The sequence below is a fragment of the Lutra lutra genome, chromosome 4 (assembly GCF_902655055.1).
Source record: "Lutra lutra chromosome 4, mLutLut1.2, whole genome shotgun sequence".
NCBI lineage: Eukaryota > Metazoa > Chordata > Mammalia > Carnivora > Mustelidae > Lutra > Lutra lutra.
Window position 1 is genome coordinate 79,783,912 of NC_062281.1, and position 17,537 is coordinate 79,801,448.

The window sequence follows — 17,537 nt, forward strand, 5'->3', positions numbered from 1 at the left end:
GCTTTGTCACTTTCCCATTGGTAACTGGCATTCAGCCATAGCATTCAGTACCAAGTTTTTTGTCAGATAAATTAGCTGTGAAAGCTATCGAGATTTCTTTTCTTTATTCACATTTTCTTTTTTGCAAGTGATCAACAAGACTCCCTGGATCTTGAAGTAAGCCTTTGGAAAAACCTGAACATCTGTTGCTGGGCTTGAAGGCCTGTTTTTTATTCCAGTTTCTTTCTATTCACTCTCTCCCCTGATGTGACAGGAAGTGGTCATGTGCCTGGCAGTCAGATAAAGAAACTAGCAGTGCATTTAGCTTTCAATGTTTCTGGGTGAAAAATACCCAAGATGGATGCCAGAAAATTGTTCTTCACAATCTCTCTGAAGAAAAAGAGAAATGACAACCTTCATACATTAAAAAGTGTGAAATAGTTTTCCTCTTGTGACCTGCTTCTCATGTGACTGGCCCATATGGGATATGCTTGTAACAACACGGGGAAATGTAAAAGGAAAGGAGGAAATTATTGCTTAATATTACAATGTCTTTTTAAATAACCTGGAAGACAACAGAATGGTTATATTCACTTAAAGTTCATGGAAATGAAAACTTGTGAATGAAAAACACACAAAAAAATGTTTAACCTTTTCTGCCAGTTTAAATTAAGGAAATATTCTTTGCATAGAATACTGCTGACATTGTAAACTTGTGGGGAGGAAACAGCAGGGATCATAGACTATCACTAGTGACATTCATGGCTTTAGAAATAAAACCACTGTTGGCAGATTCAGGTGGGTGAATGTCGTCAGCTGTCTTCTCTCCTAATCTCTACCTACTTCCTCAAAATCACTCAAATATATTCTGAGTGTGAACTCTTTATTATTTGTGGAGATATTATGGTTTGCAAAATGCTTTTTCACGTTATATCTCTTATTCTTCACACACACACACAAAACTCTATGAAGTAGGTACAATATCATGATTAGTTAAAGTTTGAGGAGACCTAGGTTCAAAGTGGTTAGTTATTAAACTAGTGAGTGTCAAGACTCAATTCTGGGTCCTAAGACTCCAGCTCTACCCATGTATATTATGCCTATTATGCCCCAAGCAAGCCATCTGAACACAACATAATCTGAATGTGTGTCATGGACCTACTAAGACCAATTCCCAGAACAGAGGTGCCTCCAGAAGTCTGTATCTCTATACTGGGTTCCTAAATTCCATTTGCTTTTCTTTCCTTTCCTGAGTTATGTTATTCCTGCGCATTTTTGCATTCTTTGTCTCTAAAGATTCACTACACTGTAGGACACCATTTTTCCAAGCCTACTCTTTGTTATTTTCAAAATAAAATCACAGAACTGTTTTATTCTGAAAGAATTACTTGTGATAATCTCAAAGTAGTAATAAGAATAGCAAATGTGCAACATATACACTTTCTCTGGTTACTCTTTCTTGACTAAACAGCTAATACACATCAACCAGGCAGTCCCCCTTCTCCCTGGTCCTCCCAATTCCTGCAACACTCCTTTATTCCACTCCAGTTTAAAAAAAAAAAAAAACCCTTCCACAGGGATGGCCCTCTTCCAACATGAAAGGAAGAATAATAACAATGGGCTTGTATTTTAAGAGTGTCTAATTGTACCTCAAGAAGACTACATTAGAGATCCCACCCCAAATGTTATGTGTTTAATAGAATAAAGGTATTTTAAAGCATCTCACTTGTACAAGGTAGGTATTTAGAAGGGTATATAGAGAAAAGTGACTATCATGTAATAAGAGATTAATAATCTTTAGTTAGATTTAGGTGTTTTGTGCCAAACATTTTATCCTAAAAACATGATGATGTAAATATATTGTTAATATTGTCATTGCCTTTTTTCAGTTGAGGAACCAGAGGCACAAAGAACAGAAGATATTCTTGCCAGAAGATATGGAAGGAGATCCTTGGGTTTAAACTCTAGTTAGGGGGAAAGTTGCCATTCCAAGACATCTAATTTAAATATCACTTAATTTATCAGAGAAGGAGAGATGGAAATGTCAACGTCACTGTATGGAGTGTGATGTAGGATTGAAACTGTTTTTGTTCACTAAATGTTAACAGAAGAGCAGAACAACATCATTGGCTCAACCAGTGTGCTGTGAATTTGAGGATCTTTGACTTCTTTGGGTCAAGGAAGAAGAAGGGGCTCTCTTGACTTCTGTACACCCCAACCAGAGTCTCCACTAGTAGGAAGGAAACCAGGGACTTCAGAGATAGAAACAAACTGCCATGGTAAACCTTAACAGCCTAGTAATCACTGAACCTCAATTCTTGCAGTATTTTTGTTCTATGTGTTCCTTTCTCTCATAGAATGATGTGTGGCCAAGATTTGTTGTTATCTTGATCATACCATTCCTATCTTTTTTTTTAAAAAAAATCTATTTCCCTTAACTTTCTAATTACGTGTAAATTGTTCCAATTGTAGTCTACAGACTGCTGTAAGCATAAAAGGTGGGCACGATTTAATGGCACTTTTGGCATCAAAATGGGCTTTTTTTGGCTGATAGAAATCACTGCTTAAATCTTTAAATAATCAGAAGTCATGCAGAGGGGAATGAGTAATACATTGGGATAGTCTAGACTTAAAGCCACTGTTAGCCTATTATTTAAGTCAAGATTATAATTGTCCCTGCAAAATGATTAGCATAGGTTGGAATTACGTTTGATATATTTTGTAGCCCACTGTAGTCAATGCAATATTCTCCAAATTTCAGAAAATGTGTTGGAATAAAAAGAAATCACTAATTTAAGGAAAAGAGAAAAGAAGTACTAACTCATGCAAATTATCATGCAAAGCTCTTTTGAGTATTAAAATAAGACAAAATTATTACGATAGTTACTATTACTGGGCAAATAAAAGTATTATTAAATTGTCAAATTACCAGCACATTTTTCTTAGGTCAAATACATGATATTAACAACTTCATATTTTCATATACAATATGCAAGCTATTAAAAATGTACTGAGTTCCATACATAGTATATTTCACAATGATAAACCTCACTCTGTCCTGCAACTTTCCCCTAGTTTATGGAACCAGGGAATGCCATTCCAACTGTAGGTACCTTTTGCCTTTAGGTAAATGAGCAATCCTATTTCTATTCATGGGCTTTACAAGTATTTCTTTCTATGGCTTAAGTGACATAGAATTAGCTCAGGTAGTTCTGATTCCATGACCTGGTTCTGATTTCATAGGCCTGTTTGACTTCTGTGACTAAAACTAGACCATCCCAAAGCCACATGCTCATCTGAATCTGGGCATATTGCCTACACCCAGATTCTCCCAAAGCTGTCTAGTGACCTACAGGGACATCCCTGTTGGAATGACCAGATTTTGCCCCTGCATGGCCTGTGATTGATGCCAAAAACCCTTCTATCACCAGATGTTACCCCTAAATCCACATTGCTCTTCTAATCTCATTCCAAATTGTAGTCTGTCTGGGTCTATTCCAGTCCTAATGAAATTTAAAAATCTGGGGAATAGAGATGATTGTTTAATTTACCATAGCATTATTATAATTATGTGTATATAGGTGTATATAGAGATATACTAGTATATCAGTTGCAAATGTAATATATATACACATATACAGCATATATAAATAACAGCTGTGTATTAGTAAATTTAATTATTTAAAAAATCATTTATTTAAAAAACATAATATATGAACATAGTACAAAACCAAAAGTTACAGAAGATAGCATTCCTATGGTCCCCAGATCCAGTTCTTCCAGGAGGCCACTATTTACAATTGCATATGTTGGTAAACTTAATGGTGTTCCACAGATGTCTGCAGCTCTGCTCATTTTTCTTCATTCTTTTTTTCCCCCCATTCCTTAGATTAGACTATCTCAGTTGACCTATTTTCCAAGTTCCCTGATTATTTCTTTTGTCTGCTTGATCCTGCTATTAAGCCATTCTGGCAGATTACTCATTTTGAATATTGTACTGAACTCCAGAATTTCCAAAAAAATTATTTTTTAAAAAAATTTTATATTTTACTGATATTTCTTATTTGGTGAGACATGTTGCCACACTTTAATTCTTCAGATATGACTTCTTTTAGTTCTTTGAAGATATTTATAATTCTGGTTCAGAGTCTTTATCTAGTAATTCCAACATCTGACTCCTTCTGTGACAGTTCCTATTGACCATACTTCACTATCTGTTTGCATGTCTCATAATGTTTTTGTTGAAAATTGGACACTTCAAATAATATAATGTTGCAACTCTAGAAATCAGACCTTTTCCTTCAGGGTTTATTATTTTCTATTTGTTGCTGCTGCTGCTGCTGTTTGTTTGATGATTTTTCTGGAAAATGCCAAAAGCCCATTGCTTTTAGTGAGATTCACCCATTTTTCCTAAATAAATGTCCATTAAATTTCTGAAGACCTTTCATTTATTTCTAGGATTCTGGAAGGGTTAATTTCAAAATTCATTGTTCTCATTTTTATGGAGGAGCAGGAGGTTTTTAAATTTTGTTTTGTTTTGTTTTTTAATTCTGAAAGTGCTTCTAAGTTACAAGCCTTGACAAGTAATAAGATAGCATGACATGTTGTAATGTAAAGATAAAGAATTCAAACAAAAATCTGGAGTTGTAAGTTTTGACTTCTAAAATAATGACAGTATTTGATGGAAATTGGTGAAAGAAGTAGAGAAATTGGAATATAAATAGCTATTTAACATGTATGGAATGCCTCTTCTATGCTGACTAGTTTTTAAACCATTTCCATGTACATGGAGTATGCCAGTCAATGTTCATCACTACTCTGAAGGTAGGGGCCTATTATACCTACCTTATAAATGAAAAGAGAGAGAGAGAGAGAGAGAGAAACAAATGGACTAAGAATATGTCATACAGGTAGTAAGGGGCAGAGCCAGGCTGTGATAAGGACCCTGGCTTTTAGGCACTAACTTACATCTGTGGATGAGATGATGACTTTAGCATATAGGGAATCTCAAAATCAAGGTTTTTTTTTTTGTTGTTGTTGTTGTTGTTTTTCTCCCACCAAAGGTCATTTGGGAAAGTCAGAAAATGGAACAGGGTTTGCATAGGAAAGTAGAAAAGTTCACCAACTATGAGTTTTTGTCACTGAGAGATAAATAAGTAGTGTGAAAGGGTATGAGTTTCAGAACCTGGGTCTCAGCTGCACCTGGGAATGATTCTATAGTTGTTACTGACTGGAACGGACAGTTACCTTCCCATGAGGGAAGAAAGACTAACCTGAAAAAAATGAATATTTTATGGCAGGATTTCAGGCCATGAATCAGGCACTCAGAAAGATTTTGGGGATCTAACGAAGACTTTCCTAGTTCTCTCAAATCAGCCATCTTAAGTGCTTCATCCATGAGCAAATTCATCTGGGAATTTCTCTCCCCTTTTCTTTGATGAATCTCCCAATAGATTCTGTGCAGACTAACAGTGGCGTATACAGAAGGTTATAACCTAGAAGCCATTGTTGATGCCCCTATAGCCACAAGCTGCTGAGGATCACACTGATTCATTCTGAGTGTGAGGCAGAACTGGTAGAACTTTATTCATTTTGTCAGGCAAATAATTTTTACAGTGGTCTATGACTGTGCATGTTACTTAGACAATATCTAGCCAAATATAAAACCATGAGCCTGAAAAACTTATGATTTGTAAATGTACATTATCAAACTTAACTGACATGTCATTATAAAATCTATAGTTAAATTGGAAAGCATTAGTAACAAAACACTCTTGGATAAGAGAGTGTGTATTTCAATAACTGAAGGCATTTCGTTGAACATAACCATCCACAGGAGTGTTATATGAGGGTGAAGGATATTCAGAGCTATTATTTTTCTGTTCATTTGGAGTCTAGAAGAGAAACAGTTCCTGTAGTTCAAATGGAAGAAAGCTGATAATGGAATGCCACCTTTCTTTCTGTTCTTTTAGAAAGGTGATAAGCCTGAAAGTCTACATGAAGAGGATTAAAAGCAAGAGGTAAGAGAGTTGGCTTTTCAGGAAGCCAGACTTTTAGAGCTACTCCATATTCATAGAGTAGAAGTCCTAAAGAAACAGATAATCAGAAGAGGCATGTTTTGATAAAAAAAAAAAAATGGCAGCTTTCTTTTGCCAATTATGAAAGGGCATAACACCAAGAGCGGTTCCTTCTATTCATTCTATTTTAGAAATGTATCCTCTCTTACTTTTCTGCTTTCCTAGAGGTGGGGAAGATACAGGAACTCTAAGGTTAGACTCTACCCATAATTATGTAGACCCCAGGGGCTGCCATCTGAGAATATGATCTTTTTCTTACCTGCAACATTTGTTCCATATTTTAAATGATTCTGGAGTTATTTTATAGCCTAGCTTTCTGTGCCCTCCCCATCCCAGACTGTCATAAACCTAGGAACTGAGAAATCTTTGCTGATATACCTTATATATCTTTATGCATCACTTTTAATTCTTACAGGAAATATCAAAACTAGCAGGAATGATTGTGCTTAAAAAAATCCTATAATACAGGAAGTTAATTTTTTAACCAGTTTTCAAACACATAGGCACCAACTGAGATGGGAATCATGCACTTATTCAATAATTTAGGTATATATAAACAGCATTATGCCCAAGAAATGGATTTTTTTTAAAGGTTCTAAAGTACAGCCTCTAACTTTGAGTTTTCATCCACAAAACAAAATAAATTCACTAAATCACAGTTTTTACAAATTTGGTCTTTTGGAATAGCCATGATTATTCTTAGCGTTTGACTGCAGTGCTTCTACACAGAGTATTATAACTCAGTTTTATGGAACATGAAGATAATAAGAGCCCTATGTGAGATTTTCAGTGTTCTGTAAAAGAACTATGTTGTTCAGTATCAACAAATTATCAGTATACATAAAAATGATATATATAAGTTCAAGTAAATAACATTTGCTTGAGTAACTTATTAAGAAATTAATGATGCTATTCTAATGAGCTCAAAAATTGAAATGAGGGGTTGTAGCAGAAGTTGCAGCCCTACATCCATCTTAGCATCAAATTAAATTTTTTGTCTGTTTCTTTAGTTTTTTCATTAAAATGTAATACATGTTTACTTATAATTTGAAAGTACATCATTACTATCACCATTATCATTGTATAATTTGAATTATACAGAATATAGTAATTGTATAATTTAAATAATACAGAAGTATATAAAATAAAAATGAAACCAATTTTATTCCCCAAGTCTTTAAAATGGTCAAAACTGCAAGTAACCCTATATTACTTGCTTCGTTATTTCTTATGAACCAACAATATTCTTTCAGAGATTTTCATAAAGCTTAATAATAGATGTAGAAGGATCTGTTGAAAACTTGCCTAAGAAAATTTGGTCACTCATACTTACCAGATTTTTAAGAGGTAATATTCCCAGCTTTTAATACTTAGAAGTGTGCCAGTGTTATAGATTTTCTCTATACAATATAAAAGTCCAGAAATAGGTAACAATTAAGGTATGTCTTGTGCTGAATCCTGCCATGCATACCAATACTAATGAGTCTTAAGTTCCATCCCTTTAGGTGGGAGTGCCATGTAAGAAAGCCCTCTTATTTATTTATTTATTTATTAGGGTTTCATTTATTGATTTGAGAGAGAGAACAAATGGAGGGGAGAGGCAGAAGGGGAGGGAAATGCTCCTTGTGGGGTTCACTGGAGGTCTTGTGGCGGGGCTTATGAGGGGATGTAATCCCAGGCCCCTGAGATCATGACCTGAGCTGAAGGCAGATGCTTAACTGACTAAGCCATCCAGGTGACCCTTGGAAAGGCCTCTTATAAGTCAGGTAAGTTTATATTCCATTGGCCAGTTTGGCTAACCGTCAGGCCAGAGATTAGAGGCAAAATCCCCTTAAAATCCCTGAATCTAGAACCAGATGGGCATCTTGAGAAATCACCATTCCTTATAATTTGGGTAAGGTTTTACATTCTGTTTATGCAAACTATTCATTTTGCCGGTGAAAAGTCATTCCTAATATCCATTATGCCTATTTGTAGATTTCTGGTGTTGAAATTGACTTCTGTAGGTACCTGAATGGCTTGTGGTCAGTACAGTAAAGTGTGGGCTTTTGATCTGGTTATTTAAATGGCGATTGTTGCTAAGAGTCTATCTCCGTTATGGTTCTTCAAATGTTAATTGTTAATCATCACGTTGTGGATTAAAAGCAACACCCAAGAAACATAGTTCTTCATATTTTCTAGGCTGAACAATTTTTAAGTAATTAGATAAAAATTAGATAATATAATATATGCATAGATCATATTAGTCTATTTACCATATAGAAGTAATAGTACATGTTAAATGAATTGACATTGAACTTCAGGTGTAAAATAGCTGATAAATTTGGTCAGGTTCTGGAAATTTCTTTATGGTAGCCTGGTAAAATTAAATGGGTGATGGAAAACAATTAAAATCAGTTGAATCATTTGGAACTGATTAAAATCTCAACATTCTAGGATTAACAGAAGGGTAACACAACTTTAGGTATTAAACCTGGGCATTTTGGGGACCACATTAATGCAGTGTATTATTTCCTAGGGAAGTGAGATCAGAAGGCTGATGCTTAAGTACCAGTCTTTTTTACTTAACAACTGTGATCTTTGGGATATTACTTAAGCCCTAGAAGTGTCAATCCCTTAAATTGTATATTTGTAATAGGATAATATATTGTGTTCTTGTGAGAAACAAATAAATAATAGTTAGGAAAGCACTTTGTGTATGATAAATATTATGAGATCAGTGAAGTCTATAAATTAAAACATTTCCTTTAGACTTGGGTGAGAATTTAAAAAATGCTTCCTGAGGGTATAGATCATTGGAGAAATGACAAATACAGAATGCAAAGATGACAGATGAAACTGAAAGGTAAGGAGGTATCAAATTTTAGTTCTTAAAAACCATACCAGAAATTCTGGGCTGCATCCTAAAGGCACAGGAATACCCACTGAAGGTCTGTAGTCTGGTCATGTTGGGGACGACACACACAGATTACATCTGTATTTTCTAAAGTTCATTCTAACTGCAAAATGGAGAATGGAGTCCTAGGCCAGTGAGCTTTTCTCCATACATTGGATCTCTATTGATACTACACCCACATTGGACAAGTGGTAGTATCTTAAATGTCACATACAATCATTGTGGAATCAGATATCATTTCAATAACCTTTCTATACTCTCTAATATTAAAATTCATTACACTTTGAATGGCAGAAGACCAAAACCAGACACATATTGATATACATAGACCTAGGGTTTACCAAAAAGTCTACTTAACTTGAAGAAATACAATATGTAGGAATAGGGACACTCTGGAAAGTTATTTGACACTCAGAATAGCCCCAACCCTTGGACTTAAGGGCATTCTAATCTATGTAGTTGCCCTTTATGCTGCTTTGAAATGTGTGAGGCAGAAGTGACAATTATCAACCTAATTTCACTTAGGAAACTACTCAGGACACATATTTCACTTCAATAGGTTACGGCAGAACACATTCCACTTATTTATACCTGTGAATGTCTGTCTCAGTGCAGTTGACAGTCTGGTTATGTACTCCACCTGAACCCAACTAAGAGTCCCTCTCCCTCAAAACCACCCATGTTGTATATGCTATTGGCCAGAAAAAATGCAACATTTTAGCCACTCAAAACTTACACCTTAGATGAGTAACATTACATTCCTCTTCAAGAGGAAGTACAGTGTTAGTGCTCTCTGATGACTTGGTTGATATTTTCATAGCTCCTAATAGCAATGACAAGTGAATTTTTAGAAACAAATTGTGCTCCACAGATTATGAATATCAATCTTTTTATTTGAAAATATAAAAAAAAATATAAAGCATTCTCTAGCTTAGGATTTTGTTTTTCAGCTATAAATGTGTATCAGCTAATATTGACCTGTCAGTTCACTTTAACAAAGGGTAAACAAATAAATTGTTCTGCTTTAGGTTTAATATTTTATGTAACCATTATTGATAGGAAGTAGATTTTTAAAAACTTTAATATTTATTACAGAAGAAAACAATGTTCTTAATATGCATTTTCTAGCCGTGCCCTTTAACTTTCTGTGATAACTTATTTTTATATGTTTCCTGATTCTTTTTTTTTATTATTTTCAGTTAGCCAACACATAGTACATCATTAGTTTTTGATGTAGTGTTCAGCGATTCTTTAGTTTCATATAACACCTAGTGCTCCTTTCCACATATGCCCTGCATAATACCCACCACTGGTTACCCCATTTCCCCATGCCCCCCGCATCAGTAACCCTCGGTTTGTTTGCTGGAGCCCAGAATCTCTCATGGTTTTTCTCCCTCACTGATTTCTTCTCCTTCAGTTTTCCCTCCCTTTCCCTGTGGTCCTCTGTGCTATTCCTTGTGTTGTACATATGAGTGAAACCATAGATTTCTTGTAAATAGTATTAAGTTGGATTTTTCTTTTTGTTCTATTTTACCCTATATTAGTAACTTTGATTACCAGTGGGAGATTAGCTGTATTTTTAGTGTAGTAACTGTTATATTTTGGTCTTACCTCTGACTTTAGACCTACCTAAAGAATTCTTTTTTCAAATAGCCTTAGGAAAAACAGAATGAAACAAAGCATTTGTCATTTTGCTGTGTTTCAGAATTTGGAAACATCAACTCCTATCCACCAAAAATGTAACTGTTAGTCCCTACCTTCTTCCCAAAATGAAAATCATATTAAGTTCCACCATTTTGTGAGAATACCTCACATAAGCACAAACTCCTCAGATGATTCCACATGGGTCCAACTACTAAAGAAACATGTGACTTCACAGGCTAAGAACCTGACCCATGACACAACATCAGGCTGAGAACAACCCACTGGATGTTCCTAGAATTTAGGAAACAGCACCAATGTTTTTACTCTCCAACATTTTGTCTCCATTTGTGATCTAGTTTTACCCCACATTGACACTTATTTCCACTGTTTTTTTACTAGGTTCAGTAGTATGAGATTGCTGAGTGCTCTCACTTCACGTTCACTGTTTCAGCTCCATCTCACATGGTTTTTCTTTCCTAGGCTGAGGAGAAGACTGATTATTCTGGCTGATTTTGGCAAGGTCAACTTGGACTGAAGTCACAATTAATCAGCTATAATAGCTAAACACAAAGTCCCAGTTCCTTCTAATATCAGCTCCCTGGGGATTCTGTGAAAGAAGTCTTTGTACATCCATTTTTTTTTTAAAACTTGAGACCTTATGGACGTGGAGAAGAAATCTCAGATGTAGGAGTCCATTATCCTCAAATAAAGAAATACTGACAATTTTGGTGATCACTTGGAACCAAAAATATTGTGAACATGTTATGGGTTTAACTGTGTCTCCCCAAAATTCACATGTTAAAGTGTTAACCTTCAATATTTCAGAATGCAGAAACGCAGTCACTATAGATATAATTAAGATCATACTGGAGTGAAGTGGGACTCTAATCACATGTGACTGGACTCCTTATAATAAGGGAAACTGGGACATAAACACACAGGGAAATATCTTGTGAACACTGCCAGAAGCCAGGGAAATACCAGAAGCTAGGAGGAGAAAGGCCTGGAACAGATCCTTCTTTTTACTTCCTTCAGAAGGAACATGGCCGTGACCACCCCCTAATTTTGGACCCTGGCTTCTGGAGCTGTGAAACAATAAGTTTCTCTCTTGTTAAAAGCTTCCCCGTTTGTGGTACTTTGTGACAACAGCCCGAGGAAAGGGACACAGAAGTCAAATGCAAAAGCAAGAAAAGAAACCAAATAAAAATAGAGCTTCCCTATGACCCTGCAATTGCACTACTGAGTATTTACCTCAAAGATACAGGTGTAGTGAAAAGAAGGGCCATCTGTACCCCAATGTTCATAGCAGCAATGGCCACGGTCACCAAACTGTGGAAAGAACCAAGATGCCCTTCAACAGACGAATGGATAAGGAAGATGTGGTCCATATATACTATGGAGTATTATGCCTCCATCAGAAAGGATGAATACCCAACTTTTGTATCAACATGGACGGGACTAGAAGACATTATGCTGAGTGAAGTAAGTCAAGCAAAGAGAGTCAATTTTCATATGGTTTCACTTATTTGTGGAGCATAAGAAATAACATGGAGGACATGGGGAGATGGAGAAAAGGGAGTTGGGGGAAATTGGAGGGGGAGATGAACCATGAGAGGCTATGGACTCTGAAAAACATTCTGAAGGTTTTGAAGGGGTGGGGCATGGGAGGTTGGGTGAGCCTGGTGGTGGGTATTATGGAAGGCACGTATTGCATGGAGCACTGGGTGTGGTGCATAAACAATTCTGAAAAGAAATTTTAAAAATTAAAAATTTAAAAAAATAATAGTTTTTGTAAGGAGAGATCTAGCAGACTCAGAATAGGTTTGAATTAATGTTTCAAAGGTTACAATCACTTGTAATTACAAACATGTAGAAATTTATAGATAATTTATGGAATCTCCAAGAATATGTTATATATGATTCTGGGAGAAAATCCGTTTTATATCATCGGCACTAATCAATAAGAAGGAGGAATTTATTTTTATTTACCTGCTTCCCTATATCTCTCTGCTTTGAGAGAAAGGACTGTGCTTTATTTGCCTTCGTTGTCCTGATGAATGAGAAGTTGAGTAAATATATGGATCCATGAGTGAGGGAATGAGAGAATAGACCACTGACAGAGTGGGATTGCGCACCTTCTATTTCGCTTCAGCTATGGTCCAGATCCATGGCACTGAATAATAAATGTCTTTGAAAACTAAATCTTTTTATGCCAGTTCTCAGGAGTTCGATTTTCTGTACTGGATCTCATGTCCGGATGCCAGCACAGGTCATCTTCTTTGTCTTCAAACTCACTGCAGGCATCCACAGGACACAAAGATACATGGCATTGGTTACTTTTGAGTTCAGCATCTACATTTTAATCTATTGTACACAAAGGCTTTACCCTAGCTTTGTTTCTCTCATGTTATTTTCCATCTCAGTTGAAAGCAGGATCATTTTTCCTGTTACTTATTCAGAATCCTTCGACTCCTCTTCGAATCCTCTCTTCATATTATACCATACATCCAATCTACCTGAAAATACTCTTGGTTCTATCCTCAAATTATTTCCTCAAAGTAACCTACTTATCACTGTTACTGCAGTCATCTGGTCGACACCACAACCATCTGTCATGGACACAACTGTAGCACATTTTCAACTAGTCTTCCAGCTCCTACCTTTTTTATTCCCCAGCAACCCATTTGACTCTTTTTTCCCCATATAACATTCAGAATTACCTTTTTAAAATACAAGCCAGATCATGTTATTCCTCTTCTTCTCCTTCTCCTCCATCTCCTTCTTTTGACTTATTTTGGCTTCTTTTATTTAATTAATTTATAATTTTTTAAAGATTTATTTACTGGGACACAGGGCGAGCTCAGTCAGTTGAGCCTCTGCCTCAGGCTCAGGTCATCATCCCAGGGTCCTGGGATTAAGGGGATGGTCAGGATCACTGCTCAACAAGGGATCTGCTTCTCCCTCTCCTTTTATCCCACTTCCCTGCTCATGTTCTCTATCTCTCTCTCAAATAAATAAATAAATCTTTAAAAAAAAGAAATTCATAGAGTGAGAGAGCACACAAGGAGGAAGAGAGGCAGAGTGAGAGAGAAAAAATCTCTAGCAAACTCTGATTCCTCACTGAGCTTGGAGATTGATGCAGGGGTCAATCTCAAAACCCTAAGATCATGATGTGAGCCAAAATCAAGAGTTGGCCACTTAACTGACTGAGACACCCAGGGAGATGGGAATTATTATTATTTTCTCTGAGGGCACACTGAAGAGTGTGTCCCTGAACCCTTGACTCCTATGGGGCTGGAGATTGGGAGGTCACCATTTTCATTCCCATTCTCCAAAGCTGTATGGAAAGCATTCACTTTAGACCGAAAGACACCTCCAGATTTAAAGCATTCAGGGAACAAAATCTATCAAGAGAAAAACTGAGCAGATTGCTTAACCTGACTCATGGTAAGGGCAGTGCAATTCTGCTCAGGCAAAGACATTTGAGAATCACTGAAACAGGGCTTTCCCCCAGAAGATCAGCAAGAACATCCAGCCAAGACCAAGTTTACTAGTGAGAACTGCAGAACTCCAGAGCTAGAGGAAAGCAACACATAGAATTCATTTTTTCCCATGATTCTTTAGTCTTTCAAAGTAAAATTTTTTAAAATTTATTTTTTTCTTATTCTATTTTTAAAAAATTTCCTCTTTCCTATTTAACTTTTTAAACTATTTTATCTTATCAGTAACTTTTTAAAAATCTTTTAAAATTTTCATTGTTATAGTCATATTTTGTCCCTTCATTGAATTTAATCTTATTTTTTTACACATATAAGTTTTTATTTCTTTAAAATTTTGGGATACAGTTTCTTCTAATGTATCAAAATATACCCTATATCTAGCACATAGTTTTGTTCTAGTCTCCAACTTGATCACATTCTTTCCTCTTTCTTTTTTTCTTTTCAACCAACTTCTTATCAATTCCTTTTTTAGAAACTTTTTTTAAATTGTCATCATTATAATCATATCCCATCCCTTTATCGTGTTTACCCTTCTTTTGGTATATATATAAGCTTTCATTTTTTTTTTTAAATTTTGGGAGATAGTTTTTTCTACCAGACCAAAATACACCCAAAATCAAGTGGGTAGCTCTGTTCTATTCACCAGTCTAATATATATATATATATATATATATATATATATATATACATATATACACATTTTTTTTCTCCTTTTCTCCCCCCTGCAGTTTTGGGTCTCTTCTGATTTGGCTAGTGTATATTTTTTTTGGGGGGGGGGTCACTGCTACCTTTTTAGTATTCTGTTCTCTCATTCATCTATTCTTATGTGGATAAAATGACAAGGCCAAAAAACTCACCCCCCCCCCAAAAAAAAAGAACAAGAGGCAGCACTGACAGCTAGGGACCTAATCAATATGGACATTAGTAAGATGTCAGAACTGGAGTTCAGAATGACTATTATCAAGGTGCTAGCTGGGCTTGAAAAAACACATGGAAGACACTAGAGAATCCATTTCTGTAGAAATAAAATGCCTTTCTGGAGGAATAAAAGAACTAATATCTAACCAAGTTGAAAATTTTAAAAAGCTATTAATGTGGTGCAATAAAATGTGGAGACTTTTACTGCTAGGATAAGAAAGGTAGAAGAGAGAATTAGTGTTGTAGAAGACCAAATGATGGAGAATAAAGAAGCTGAGCAGAAGACAGACAAACAACTATTGCACCACAAGGGGAGAATCCAAGAGATAAGTAATACCACAAGATAAAACAATATTAGAATAATTGGGATCCCAGAAAAGAAGAAAGAGAGAGGGGGGAGAAGGTATATTGGAGAAAATTATAGCAGTGAATTTCCCTAATTTTGTGAAGGGAACAAGCATCAAAATCCAGGAGACACAGAGAACTTCCCTAAAAATCAATAAAAATAGGTCCACACCCCATCATCTAATAGTAAAGCTTACAAGTCTTAATGACAAAGAGAAAATCATGAAAGCAGCTAACGACAAGAGGTCTGTGACATACAATAGTAGAAATATTAGATTGGCAACAGGCTTATCCACAGAGACTTGGCAGGACAGAAAGGACTGGCATGATATATTCAGAGCATTAAGTGAGAAAAATATGCAGCCAAGAATACTATATCCGGCTAGGCTGTCATTGAAAATAGAAGGAGAGATAAAAAGCTTCCAGGGAAAAGAAAAGTTAAGAAATTTGCAAACACCAAACCAGCCATACAGGAAATATTTAGAGCGGTCCTTTAAGCAAAGAGAGAGCCTAAAAGTAACATAGACCAGAAAGGAACAGAGAAAATTTACTGTAACAGTCACCTTACAGGCAATACAGTGGCACGAAATTCATATCTTTCAATAGGTACCCTGAATGTATATGGACTAAATGCCCCAATCAAAAGACACAGTGTATCAGAATGGACAAAACAAAACAAAGCAAAACAAAACAAAAACAAAACAAAAAACCAACCAACCAAACAAATAAAAAAAGCAACCATCGATATGCTGCCTACAAAAAACTCACTTTAGACCGAAAGACACCTCCAGATTTAAAGTGAGGGGGTGGAAAAAAATTTACCATAATAATGGACATCAAAAGAAAGCTGCGGTGGCAATCCTTATATCAGATAAATTAGATTTTAAACCAAAGACTATAATCAGAGATAAGGAAGGACACTATATCATACTTAAAGGGTCTGTACAACAAGAAGATCTAACAATTGTAAATATCTATGTCCCTAACATGGGAGCAGCCAATTATATAAGCCAATTAATAAAGAAAAAATCAAAGAAACACATTGACAATAATACAATAATAGTAGGGGACTTGAACAACCCCATAACTGAAATGGACAAATCATCTAAGCAAAATATCAACAAGGAATTAAAGGCTTTAACTGACACACTGGACCAGATAGACATTACAGATATATTCAGAACATTGCATCCCAAAGCAACAGAATACACATTCTTCTCTAGAGCACATGGAATATTCTCTAGAATAGATCCCATCCTGGGTGATATATATCAAATCAGGTGTCAACTGGTACCAAAAGATTGGGATCATTCCCTGCACATTTTCAGACCACAATGCTTTGAAACTAGAACCCAACCAAGAGGAAAGTTGGAAGGAACTCAAATACATAGAGGCTAAAGAGCATCCTACTAAGGAATGAATGGGTCAACAAGGAAATTAAAGAAGAATTGAAAAAAATTATGGAAACAAGTGAAAATGAAACACAACTGTTCAAAATATTTGGAACATAGCAAAGGCTGTGCTAAGGGGATAGTATATAGCAATACAAGCCTTTCTCAAGAAACAAGAAAGGTCTAAGTACACAACCTAACCCTACAACTAAAGGAGTCAGAGAAAGGACTGCAAAGAAAGCATAAATCCAGAGGGGGAAGAGAAATTATAAAGATCAGAGCAGAAATCAATGAAATAGAAACACAAAGAACAGTAGAACAGATTAACAAAACTAGGAGCTGGTTTTTTGAAAGAATTAATAAGAATGATAAATCCCTGGCCAGACTTATCAAAAGAAAAGAAAAACAACCCAAATAAATAAAATCATGAATGAAAGAGGAGAGATCACAACCAACACCAAAGAAATACAATTATAAGACCATATTATAAGCAACTACACACTAGCAAATTTGACAATCTGGAAGAAATGGATGCATTCCTAGAGACATATAAACTACCAAAACTGAACCAGGAAGAAATAGGAAACCTGAACAGACCCATAACCAATAAAGAGATTGAAGCAGTCATCAAAAATCTCCCAACAAGCAAGAGCCCAGGGTCAGATGGCTTACCATGGAAATTCCACCAAACATTTAAGAACTAATACTTATTCTCCTGAAACTATTCCCAAAAATTGAAATGGAAGGAAAACTTCCAAACTCGTTTTATGAGGCCAGCATTACCTTG

At 35.7% G+C, this 17,537-nt stretch overlaps 1 long non-coding RNA gene across 1 annotated transcript in view; it reads right to left on the minus strand.

Moving 5' to 3' along the window:
- Positions 1 to 10,983: 10,983 nt before the first annotated feature.
- Positions 10,984 to 17,537, minus strand: part of LOC125098036 (uncharacterized) — a 45,142-nt gene continuing 38,588 nt past the window's right edge. Inside the window, exon 6 of the long non-coding RNA XR_007126687.1 lies at positions 10,984 to 11,072. This is a non-coding gene — a long non-coding RNA (uncharacterized LOC125098036). The remainder of the gene's footprint in view (positions 11,073 to 17,537) is intronic.